Source organism: Crotalus tigris, unplaced genomic scaffold, assembly GCF_016545835.1.
Source record: "Crotalus tigris isolate CLP2741 ecotype Arizona unplaced genomic scaffold, ASM1654583v1 scf7180000019802.547583, whole genome shotgun sequence".
NCBI classification, from domain to species: Eukaryota; Metazoa; Chordata; class Lepidosauria; order Squamata; family Viperidae; genus Crotalus; species Crotalus tigris.
In genome coordinates this window covers 481,076-494,653 of record NW_024097717.1, presented here as the reverse complement: position 1 = coordinate 494,653, position 13,578 = coordinate 481,076, and the positions used below count along the sequence as shown (strand labels likewise).

Genomic DNA, 13,578 nt, shown 5'->3' with positions numbered 1-13,578 from the left:
GTATGATGATCATGATTTTGTCTTACTAACTTTTAGCATAACAATAATTATCCATTTATTTACATTTTTCATTTGGCAAGGATGTCCTTAATTTATACATTATTTTCTGAAAAGAATCTGATGCAAGCTATCTTGTGGCTAGAGAGTAAACTTGTAGCAGCCATTCATATAAAACAAGTAAGAACTTGGCAGGGATTTTCTTTCTATTTATGTCTCTGATATTTATATTTGAAAGATTCCCCATTGGTCCCACAGAGAGGGGAAGCAATGGGCACTATATGAGTCATTTGCATTGTAAACTAATCTTTGTTCTCAAAATGTCAAGGGCTGCCTCACTTGTCGTTGATGTTGCCATTCAAGTCTTTTTCCATGACCTGGGGCAGCCCGCTTAAACACTGGATGTTGAAAGAACACAAATATAAATAATATCAGTACAATAGATGAACTGGATCAGGAGTCTGTTTAATGACTGCTATAGGACTCAGACTAGAATGGAATGGAAAGGAATCAGACTGGACATGGAATGGTATGGAATGGAATGTTCTTTAATAAGTCTTATAGTATAACTACTGACATTAGCCATATTATCAGCTGCTCCTTCTGGGTGATTTTGTTTCCCAAGCTGCTGAATATATTGGCTCAAGCTTCATGGTGATTTTAATAAGCTTCTGCAAGCAACTGCTGCAACTTTTAGATTTAGAATCTGGTGGATTCTCTCTCCTCATCTTGTTGGCAAAACACTTGATATTTTTGGTAGGAATGTGTACAGAACTACACATCCATATAACTCTTAGATCAACATTTTGTGTATGGTTTAAATTAATCACATTTTATTAATAGTTCTCCTGGTGTTTTTATTTATTTGTGTCCTAATTTAAAGTCTTATTCTTTCAAATGAACAATTTGTTTATGAGTTTTTAAGATAAATTTTGAAACTAACCAGGTAAATCAATTTTCTTGTCATGAAGAACTATTCTTTTCTTATTATTTTGATTGTGTTGGTCAAAGACAATTCCATTTTCAAAACAGTGAAAATGTCATTGCAAATTTATGTTAGTTAAAACCATTCCAATATAGCTTTAATTAAGCAATCCTATTGATCAAGCAAAAATGAATAATGTGCACTTAAATTGAAGATAAATAAATTGTTATAGTAAGGTTTTTTTCTCCATTTCCTCCATCCTATTGCTTTCCTTTTACAATATGGCGAAATACTATATTAGGACCACCATATTTGGACTACAACAATCCAAAGGATATCTAGATGGTAGAAAAGAGAAACATAAAACTCTTTGCTGCTGTCTAGTGGCCATTCAGTTTTTTGCAGCCAAAATAGGACAATATTATTGAATGACAACTTTGTAGTTTAAGTGACAGATTATTTGTGGATGAAGATATTAGTTGAAGAAAGATATTAATTTAATTTCTGATTTTGTTATGAAATTTTTGGTATTCAGAGTTTGAACATTTAAACAATGAGTCAGAGTCAACATATTGCCTGCAACAATCTGGATCCTCATTTTACCAACCTCAGAAGGATGGAAGGCTGAATCAACCTTGAGTTGGTAAGAGCACAACTTTGAAGATAACCTTCAAACTTTAAAGTTAGCTGTCCTAGTTAGCCTGATATTTGGCAAAACACATTTGCTTCCAAGACTTTACTATAATGGCAAATATAATCCAGTTCTATGATGCTTTAAATAAACAGGATTTGGTTATGCTTGCTGTGAATGTGGGGAGGAGAATATATTGTATCCATCTGAAAAAAGCTACTTAGTTACTAATTGTATGATGCAACAGAGTGGACAAGAAGTAGTGACATCAAAATTGGTAAAATATGGGATGATATCAAACCAGGAGGGATCAGAAAAAGTGCCAGAAATTTGGAACATCTTGAATGACAGAAAAATTAATACCTCACTTCTAAAGCACAAAGTGACAAAAAGAATTGTTGTTCTACTGTTCTTAATTCAGGAGGATTGTTTCAAAGAAAGAGATTTACCATTTTTCTAGTCTATTGTGTTACAGAAGAATTACAAACATGATGGGATGTCAACTTGTAACAGTCTGTTCTTTCTTCTTCTCCCAACTCTCATAAGCTTCTTTTACCATGACATTTCTACCATCCATTTTTGTCTTGAAAACATTGGCTGACTTGGGGATAGTTGATTCGTTCTTTTATGCATAACACTGTCAGCAAATAAAGAAAGCATTTCTTTTCAAGAGCCTGCATAGGTGGCTAGCCTAGATATTTTCTGCTTTATTTACTGAGTGCTTAGCAACCTGCTTTTCTGCATTTACTAGTGCGTTCAATCCCACCTCCTAGAAGAACAGCAGGCTTCTTTTATCTTTGCTTCATTCTCATTATTGTGGATCTTTCTTATGTTATTATACCATTTGATTGAGGCTCAAACCTTGCATTCAGTGCTAAAAACAGTTTTAATACTCACTTTCTTTGAAAATAGGTGCCATGAAAGTAGGAAAAGCTAAATTGAAAGCAATTTGACCTATTGCAGCAGGGAATTGCACTCTTAGATTTCTCCTGAAAGGGTAGAAAGGAGTGAGAAAGAAGCAGATTCTCACAGCTGAAACCACTGCCAGAATGAATCCTACAAGCTGGAACATGTCTTACATGTGGCTATACTTGAAAAGTGTTTGAAAGCTGTAATTGTTGCATGGGCAGCCACTAGGCTGCTAACTAGGACAACTTACCACTATTACATGATGTCTATATTGAAAGATTTCTACTTTCAATCATCTGCTTTCTAGGCACAATTTAAAATATCAACCTTGATGTTTTAAAGACTTAAATAGCTTAAAGGCTGCTTACCCAGTAGATCTCCTTTCTTATTAGGAAAGAACAGATATGCTATTTTGTTCTTAAAAGGCCTCTCTGAATATGCTTCTGCTTTCAAAACCCTGTTTATCAAGCAACTTAAAAGAAGAGCTTTGTTTCTTCGTTAAATTTATATAGCTGCCCATCTCATTGAAAGTGACTCTGAAAAACAAAACAAAACATATAAAATATAAAAATCCTTATTAATAAATATCATAAAAGCAAGAGATACAAAACCATAGGAGAGGGAAGATAAAAATGGCCACCTCCACAATGGAGTCATCTGAACAAGTCTCTGGTTGCCCTAGGCTGGACAACATAGCCAGGTGGCGAGAACTTTTTGGAATATCAATGGAGATGGAGCTAATCTAAATTTGAAGGGGAAGAATATTCTATTAGCCTATTGCCATGGCAGAGAAGGCACCTCTCCTTGGACCTGCCAATGGTACTCACAACATGCCTAGTCTGATAGATCTAATGGGGTGGGCTCATGTAACTGGGGATAGGCAATCTCTGAGATTGTCCAGTTTCATGCTATGAAGAGCTTTAAAGATTAAAATCAACATCTTGAATTGGACTTAGAAGCAAACTGGCAGCCAATTCAGCTCACAGAGAAAAAGTGTAGCTCCAGAGAGCCTATAACTGCTTATGCCATTGCTTATGCCAGCTGAAGTTTCCAGATACTTTTCGAGGGCAGTAGTTGAGTCAGGAACTGTCAAGGGTATGAGCTTACTGTAAGTAGGGCCTGCCAGTCCAGAAATGGGTGCAAGTGATGCACAAGACAAAGCTGTGCAAAGTCCTTCCTAGCCATGATTGCCACCTGTTCAATGAGCAGAATTTCTGTCTAGAAGGATGCATAGATTGCTCACAGGAACTATCTGAGATCCAGCATCAAAGATGACAAAAGTCCTGGAATTAGTGGGCCCACAGTCCAAAGGCATATCCTCAAAGTCTCCAGGCACTGGGATATGGCATTGTGTAATGTTGCCCCTTGAGACCTACAGTTGACCACCATCCACTTAACCTTCAGAAAATCTGAAAAAAACAGCAGTTTAGCCAGGATTCTTAAAGTCAGTGAATGTAATATCCATGCTTTAGTTTATTTGTTTTTATTTTTCATATTCTATAATACTTGAGGTTTTAAATTGTAAGACATAAGGAGGACTGATTCTGAATAAAAAGGTAGCATATAAGTAAATATGCAAATAAAATCTATGCTATGCTGTTTCCATGTCTAAATAATCTTTTGCTGTTTTAGGGATGGTATATCTTGAGCCACCAATCTAGTTCACAATAGACCCAACTCATGACTACCATGCTTTGTTTCCCTCTTTCTTTAGAAGAGAATTACTACTGAAATTTCTGTACGGCATATTCAAAATCAAATTTCCTCTTTCCATTCAATCACTAAGGCCAAGTCCATTGTCTTAGTCTTCAGAGTAAGACAGGTGAAAAAAATGGTTCATCACCCCAAAGATGTTAAATTGAAGCTTAAAATAATATTGTAAAGGTCAGAATCTAATCAAACTAAATATATTAAATTAAACATTAGCCTGCAAGAATTCCATGTTTCAGCTAATTTTCACAAAGCAAAGGGACACGGTCGAACCAGAACTGCAAACATAATCTTGCTTGGTTTGGTTAGTCATAGCTACTGTATTTCACTTGGCTTTGGAAAATAGAATATGGAAACAAATTTTTGCAGTATTTACAAGATTCAAACAGTGATAGTCATCCAGACCTTTCAGCATGGATACATGCTCTGCCTGAAAAACCATAGAATCATAAACTTCCTGACAGTTAGAACAATTAACCAGTGGAACAACCTGCCTCCAGAAGTGGTGAATGCTCCAACCCTGGAAGTTTTTAAGAAGAGACTGGACAGCCATTTGTCTGTAATGGTATAGGGTTTCCTGCCAGAGCAGGGGGTTGGACTAGATGACCTCCAAGGTCCCTTCCAACTTTATTATTACTATTATTATTATTATTATTACTATTATAAACCAAAGAGATATTCACTGCTCATGTTTCTGTCTGTCTCAAACTTCATTCTGTTCTTCAGTTTTCTGGTGGAATTTACACACTGAGACTGCAGAAAGCAAAACCAAAATAGTAGTGGAGTAGCTTCACCTTTGCTTTGTTATTTGTTATGACTTTACTCTCTTCACTGAGTAGATAGTATGTTGAAGGGTTTTTTCTATTTTATTTTCAGCATATATAAAGAAGTTCTTTTTATTACTCTTACCATTCTTTGCTAACCTCAGCTCATTTCAAGCAGTCAAGCATTTCTTGTCAGAAGTTCTATAGTTCTGGCTGAATGCTTCCTTTGTGACTAAGTTCTTTCTCCAGTTTTTGTTCTCAGATTTTTCACTAAGTTTTCTGTCTAGCCTTATTGGCTTTTTATGTTATCCTCCATTTTTTCTTCTTAAGAATTGTCTGTTGTGCTTTTACTGTCTAGGGAAACTTATTCACTTTGAACCTTTTCTAATTTCTGGTGTGAGATCTTGCTTACTACTGAGAACTATAATAGTAGTAAAGTTGGAAGGGACCTTGGAGGTCATCTAATCCAACCCCCTGCTCAGGCAGGAAATCCTACACCATTTCGGACAAATGGCTGTCCAGTCTCTTCTTAAAAACTTCCAGTGTTGGAGCATTTACTGCTTCTAGAGGCAGGCTGTTCCACTGATTAATTGTTCTCCCTGTCAGGAAGTTTCTCCTTAGTTCTAGGTTGCTTCTCTGCTTGATTAGTTTCCACCCATTGCTTCTTGTCCTGCCTTCAGGTGCTTTGGAAAATAGCTTGATTCCCTCTTTTTTATGGCAGGCCCTGAGATATTGGAATACTGCTATCATGTCCCTCCTTGTCCTTCTCTTTGTTAAACTAGACATATCCAATTGTAGCAACCGTTCCTTATATGTTTTAGCCTCCAGTCCCCTAATCATCTTTGTTGCTCTTCTCTGTACTCTTCCTAGAGTCTCAACATCTTTTTTACATTGTGGTGACCAAAACTTGATGCAGTATTCCAAGTGTGGCCTTACCAAGGCATTGTAGAGTGGTATTAATACTTCACGTGATCTTGATTCTATCCCTCTGTTAATGCAGCCTAGAACTCTGTTGGCCTTTTTGGCAGCTGCAGCACACTGCTGGCTCATATTTAGGTGATTGTCTACTAGGACTACGAGGTCCCTCTCACAGTTACTACTATTGAGCATGGTGCCACCTATGCTGTACTTGTGCATTTGGTTTTTCTTGCCTAAATGTAGAACCCTGCTTTTTTCACCATTGAATTTCATTTTGTTAGTTAGTGCCCAGTGTTCAAGTCTGCCCAGATCCTTCTGTACACCCCAGATCCTTCTGTACACCCCAAGGTTCTCAAGGAACTGGCAGATGTGATCCTTCTGTATCTTAAGCCTGTCTTCTGGACTGTTGGCTATTCCTGCCAGCTTGGTGTCGTCTGCAAATTTGATGAGTTCCCCATCTATCCCTTTGTCCAAATCGTTGATGAAGATTTTGAAGAGCACTGGGCCAAGAACAGAGCTCTGGGGCACCCCACTACACACTTCCCTCCATATAGATGCAGTTCCATTGAGGACCACTCGCTGAGTACGGCCGGTCAGCCAGCTACGGATCCATCTGGTGGTGGTTCTGTCTACCCCACATTTTTCTATCTTGTCAAGTAGTAGGTTGTGATCTACTTTATCAAATGCATTACTGAATTCCAAGTAAATTATGTCCACAGCATTCCTCTGATCCACTAATTTTGTCACTTGGTCAAAGAATGCAATAAGATTTGTCTGGCATGATCTATTTTTGACAAACCCATGTTGGCTTTTAGTAATGATTTTGTTTGCCTCTAGGTGTTCGTTGATTCATTGTTTGATTATCTTTTCCAGGATCTTCCCAGATATTGAGGTCAGGCTGATAGGTCTGTAATTTCCTGGATCCAATTTTTTTTCCTTTTTTGAGGATGGGAACTACATCAGCTCTTTTCCAGTCCTCTGGTAGTTCCCCTGTGTTCCAGGATCTTTGAAAAATATAGTCCAGTGGCTCCGATATTACATCTGCCAGTTCCTTGAGAACCTTGGGGTGTAATCCATCTGGTCCTGGCGATTTGAACTCATCTAGGCTGGACAGGTGCTCCCTAACCATTTTCTTGCCTATCTTAGCTTGTTTTTCTATTTTGTTTTTTATGGCACTATTTTTGATAGGTTGGTCTGTTTTTTCCCTTTGTGTAAAGACAGATGCAAAAAACGAGTTAAATAGTTCTGCTTTCTCCCTGTTGCTTGTCACCTTCTTGCTCTGAATCGTCTTTTAAAGGAGTTTGATTATGCTCAGTTTTCGTTTCCCTTGAAATCAGGCACTCCATAAATTCCATGAGAGTTGCTACTACTTTTACTTCATCAACCAAGTCTTTCCTTCTTGATGGGGATGACAGAATGCACATCTGTATGATTTATTCTGAGCCTACAGTTCAAGATTTCTTGGCACATAAGTTGAAATTATTTGTGAAGGCACTGCATTTAAAATGATTTAGACTATGCATAGATTTCAGCAGATGACATTGCAGATCCATTCATAAAATGAATCATAGAGAATGTATCGCCTTCTTTCACAGTTTGCAAAGAAAAGTATGAACACCCATAAAAATAACATATTTGCTAATGGGTAGTAACAGCCATTTCATCACTCATCTAAATCTGTAACATAGCTATTTATGCAGAATTAAAAGCTCTCTTCTTTCTCTGACTCTGTGAAATACCAGTCTGAAAAGATGGAAAATAGAAAAATGTGGTTCATTGGCGCTTAAAATAACTGTAGCAAGGTTAAGCCTTTACTCCTAGACCTGTTTATTTGAGAAAGAGCTACATTAAACAAGAGTAAGATTGTAATGCAGACAAATGATTTGTAATTACAGATGGAGCTGATTAAGTTGTACTTTACAATACTTGTAGTACTTAAGAGTACGGTCACTGAATGAACGAAATGGTGGAAAGGTCCACCATTTATATTTTATTTCTTAGATTCACTTCACAGTCTTAAGCCAATAATTTTATAAGTCAGAATTATTATAATCAGAAGCATCTTCTCCAGAAGAGCTAACATGACCCAAGATACTTCTCTGATGCCTCCAGCAGTTTTGTCCTTTTTAAAAAGCTCTTTTAATAACAGAAATAAACATCAACATCATATTTATTTGCACATTTTTCACTGGAAATTTCCAGAAGGTTTGCTTTTTTTATTGTGATAGAAATTCTGTGATTGCTGTGATAGGCACTGCCAATCTCAAATACGCCCTTCACTCAAAAGATTGTTCTTCTAGATGTAAATAATCAATTATTTTAAGATAGCATTAAGACTGAATTTTTGCTGTTAAGCCATTAATGCCTAAAAATATTTTTTCCTTTAATATTTTGCAGGGTTCAGAAAAACCTTTTGCTAACTTGCTAAACAAGACAACTGAAATTTAAGGGGACAATAAGTTACTCAGTCAAATCAATGCTGGAAAAAATAAGAGGGTCAGCATCAAGCTGTTTTGATCAGCCAATACATTATTTATAGTATTCCCAAAACCTTTTTCTCGTTGTTTTATAGAAAATAAATTAGGGTAATAATGATCTTCCAAGAAATTTAAGGTATTGCCCTTGCTGCTAGGATCAAGGTGCACATTAATTTCAGTTCCTAAAGTGACTGAATCTATTCTTGTGTTTTTAAAGCAATGTCTGAAGTGAAACTTACTCAAAATTCACATTTTTCTGAATTTGTAATGCCTTTTTGTCATATTAAATCATATATAAAGGGAAAAAGTATCTTGAGAAATGTATACTCATGAAAACATGAGTATACATGTTTTCATGAGTATACATGAAAGATACTGTATATACAGTATCTGTCTCCTGAACAAATGCATAGTCCTCTAGCAGAGATCTATTCAAATGCTGAGTGATTAGCAACTACAGAAGAATTTCAAGGACACAAATGTAGCACAGTTCAGGAAAAATACATTGTGTAAACGATACAAGATGTTCACAAGCCTTTGGGGCAACATTAGGTCTAGTGCAACTTGTCTTTATAGAAAGCAAGGAAACAACAAATCAAACAGGCTGGTGATGTTTTTAATCTGTGATTAGGAAGCAGGTTCAAGAAAGAGAATGGGAAAATGGATTCTATGGCAATGATATTCTAGTCTAGAGCTAAAAACAGCCTTTTCCAATCAGGAAATTCTAGAAACATTAGTGTCAATATATCTTATTTACCCCCATCACTGATTTTGTTCATATAAAGAAAAGCCAATCAATGTGATACAAACTCACTGGTTTGTCCTGAACAGCCATCCTGCTGTTAAAATTGAACTATTGAGTTGCTAATATTATTGAAGAAAATGATGACTAAATTGAAAACAAAACAAAAGCTCATAACACTTTTCTTTAGAACTAAAACAGTATCTATTGAGCAAGTTATTCCTTATTTATTTTTACATATCATTGTTCTGTATTTCTAAGTTGTTAAACTATCTCAGTGAATTTAAATGATCTTCTACTGTATATCTCTGCAAATTTCAGAGTTTGGGAGCTACTCATGTGACCTGACCAGAGCTGAATCTGGTTTGGTCAATGGGGGACATTATAATGCTGCAGCAATATCATAGCTTACATTCTTCCTGAATGGTACAATAGATTAGAGACCAACCGTGTTTCCCAGAAAATAAGACACACTCTTATTTTTATTGCCTCCAAAAGAGGTACCAGGTCTTATTTTCCGGGGAGTGTCTTTTCCATGGTCTCACCTTGTGGTGGTGGGCGCCCAGTCAGCCCACTTCTTCTGTGGCAGACGGAAATTCCTCTGCGGCTGAGAATGGAGCTCTGGATTGACGCATGCAGTGCCCCCCAGCCTGCATTTCACCTCAGAGGCCTGACAGGCCTCTGCAGCCGAGAACCAAGCTACAGATCTTGGGTGCAGAAGTCTTTCCAGAAGGCCTCTGATGGTGAAATGCAGGCCGGGGGGCACCGCAGAAGTAGGCCAGTGAAGTGAGGCAGGTGTCAATTCATGGGAGGTCTGGCTGCAATGGTAAATGGGTGTGGGGTGTGTAGGGCAGCTATACCCCTCACTCCTGCCCTAGCTTGATTTTTAGGTATGCACTAAATCTCCAAACTAGGGCTTATTTTTGGAGTAGGGCTTATATTAGGGCCACCCCAAAAATCAAGCCAGGGCTTATTTTCGGAGTAGGTCTTACTTTCGGGAAAACATGGTATTATAATGTAATACGTTGGAACTTACTGTAAATACCAAATGTTGATATGTTTGTATGCATTTATTATTTATTTATTTAAATTTATTAGCCACTGAACTCCAATAGATCCCAACAGTTTATTACTAAACCAATAGTTTATCTCTAGTGATCAATTTATAGTAAAAGAAAATGCTTCTGTCAATCTAATATGCATGTTTTTTGGGAGAGGAGGGAGACTGTAGCTCCCCCTGCTTTTGCATGTCTTTGTATCTGATCCACAATGTGGTGCTGCAGAAGGGAAGGTCAAGGCAAAAACTTGGTATGTCAGCTTATGAGATTTAGGATGCCATATAATTACTTCTTCCTTTTCTGCAGCTGTATCTCCTCAAAAGGGACCATCAGAATGCCTGGACTTTCAGAGAAGAAATAATGGATTGAAAGCAGCCCTGAAAAGTGGACCTGACAACGGCAGCAAAATAAAAAGCTGAAGAGTTGTCTGGCTCTTTAATAATTCCCCTCTGGACAAGGAGAGAATTGGGACCATGCTTTAAGTGCTCAAGACAGCTGCACCCTGTGAGAAGACAACAAGTTAGCAGTCTTTGGCAGGTTTTAGAGTTCTGGGAAAGCAGAGGAATAAATGTATTGCTCAATCCATGGTCAGCACCTTTGAAACTAAGTTTGCATACTCATTACTTTCAGAAATTGCTTGTTAACTGCTATTCGACTTTAGAAAATTTTGGATTGATAGGTTTGATTGCACTGGGTGAATTTCCTTTAATCCTTAGTGAAAGAAGTTTTAACTATAAGATTAAGAACTTTTTTTTCTGGTATAAGCACCAAAAGAGTAATTGAAACTAAAAAAGCTACAAATGGACTAGGATACAGATAAATTTGAAATAAGATTTTGGAATTAATTATAAAGAATCCTTCCTGTGGTAAAGTGCTTTAGTTTTGGTTAAAAATAATAAGATTTTAAGAAGTGGACCCAGAGAACTAGAAGGAACTAAAGATTACAATTAAAAGAGGATTCTTAAACGCAACCTACAAAAACTCTTAAACTCAACAGAATGAAGCAAAATATTTTAACACTGGACATCTAGAAGGATATTTTTGAACAATGGACCCAGAAGTTAATTTTAATTCTGTCTAATAAATGTTATGGAAGAGAAACAGGTTCTACCTGACAAGACTGAGGCTGATATGAAAATGATATTTACACTGGACATAGAAAAGGAATACACATAGTGTTTTGCAAAATAGGGAACACATGATAGTGATTTCTATCCCATCTCATACTAATGCTATTCTGTCATTGAAGGAAAAAAAGGCTCATTTCTTGGTAGCATTTTTAATATTTAGTAAGGTACTTTGCATGGTTTATGTCATTATTTAAAAACAAAATATTAGTATGATTTCTTACAATGCTGAGTATGTTACAGAGGCATCCATAAGATCAAAATCTTTCATTAAAATGATGGAAACAGTGTCATTTCATCATGACACAAGCTCTGACCCTTTTGTGCATGATGTCATGATTCACAGACAAAACAAGTGGTGCTGATGTCAAGATGGCAAAACCCTTGCCCACCTTTACCCCCAGGAATTATTTCTGACAGCTTTACCAAAAAATGTCTCTTGAAATATATTCTCCAGTTCCAAGCTTGGGATTTTAATAAAGGTACCCTCAGTGAACTTTGATCCCTTTATCCTTATCCCATTCCCCCTTTCTTCCCTTCCTTTCTGAATTTAAACCATGCACACACTAGGAGACATGCAATGACTTGGATAATCAGAGGGGAAGGTGGAACAGGATGTAGCAACAGCTATATGCACCATTGGATCAGGATGTTCTGCAGTTCAAAAATAAGCCCTATGCAGGATATTTATTCTTCTTTAGTAGAGATAAAACAAAAAGTGATAATGCTATTATGGTGCTTGCTAATTATTTTATCCCTGAAACTTTTTTTATTTCCTGAAGTGAATTCAGATTTTTGCAGATAATCATAAACCACATTTTTATATAAGGACTATAAGTAAAGGAGCCCATCAGGTTCCCTGTTATTAAGGACTTTGGGAACAGTGGATCAAAAAGTGGTATATAAAAATGAGAAATAAAAGTAACACAATAAATAAATACCTTGGGGGTGGGGAGGAAACTGTTCTATACTGTCCAAAGCTCAAAGATAATATTAAGCAAACAGCTTGCATTATTTCACAGACTTAATTAATGCTGAATATAAACTAAACATACAATTATGTTTTAATTATGTTTGTGGGGACCTTTGAAAATATTTAGTAGATCTGGCCTAAGAATCAAATCCACATTGCCCTGGAAACACTGCTTGGTCAAAATCATGCTGCAAAAAAACAAATGTGTCAGAGAAAATATTTAAGAACTAGAATGTCACCATATCAGCAAAGTATTTTACAGTACCTCTATAGGACAATAAAAGCAACTATAAATATAAAGCAAAATCAAATCTAATACCTTATTTGAATTCATATTCACTCAGAGAATTGCTTTCTTTTTGGAATTAATCTTTCCACAAATTATTCCACAGTTAACACTTAAGAAAGGTTTCATTCAATAAATGGAAAATATACAATGCAAGTTCATGTTTTTATAAGCATTTTGAGAAATCAACAGATCAATGAACTTTTTGTATATCTGTTTGGATGGAAAGATCAATCTGTTGTCAATCTGCATATGTAACCAGGGACCCAAATCTTGTTTTATTGTTTTATATCTCTCTTAAAGACTCTGTAAAATAATGCAAGCTGTATGCATGTTGATTGGACAACATATTAATCAGTTCCTCTTTGTAAAGTAACCGGATAATGGCTTCTTCTTGTTAATGGTCTTAATATATACACATATTTATCTTCATGAGCAATTATTCCATCACTTTCCATCAAAAGCATGCAACATTTCCATAAGCATTGTGACATTGTCCCTATTGGGTGCATATGGTTTTTGTTATTCTCCAGGCTTTTAACATATTCAAGAAAATCAATATCAGTTATGCAAAAATGTTTCAATTAATGATGTAATAAAATGTTTCTGTGGTTTTTAATAGTATTTATCTTAAAGACTGTGAGGATAGTATTTTAGTAGGCAATCAACAAAACGTTGAGAGTGTGCTACCAGAATAAAAGTACTTTGTTTCATTATGCATGTTCAGAACCAGTTATTTTTTCCCATTTAACAGCAACTCTTCATAATCAGTACAATTACAGACCATGCAATGTTCTCTTAAATATGAAGTTAGACCTGTAAAATTAGATGTTGCTCCCTAAAGTTTCATGTTAAGGGTAGATCAAGGCTGAGATCAGATTGTCATAATTTCCATAACATTAAAGTGTACATTTACATAGTCCTAGGATTTGAAGAGACATGTCCTTTCTTTCAAAGGCTGACATAGCACTGATTGGGATCTCAGCTGTACTGTATAGCATTCAACTATGTGGAACTCCAGTAGTTCAGTGAAAAAAAAAAGTTCAGTGGAAAAATAAGAT

The 13,578-nt window shown here is 36.2% G+C and overlaps 1 long non-coding RNA gene across 1 annotated transcript; it reads left to right on the top strand.

Moving 5' to 3' along the window:
• Positions 1–397: 397 nt before the first annotated feature.
• Positions 398–13,320, top strand: LOC120317733. Its single transcript, XR_005559304.1, has 3 exons — positions 398–526; positions 1,458–1,565; positions 10,438–13,320. It is a non-coding gene; the product is annotated as an uncharacterized LOC120317733 (long non-coding RNA).
• The last annotated feature ends 258 nt before the right edge of the window (positions 13,321–13,578 follow it).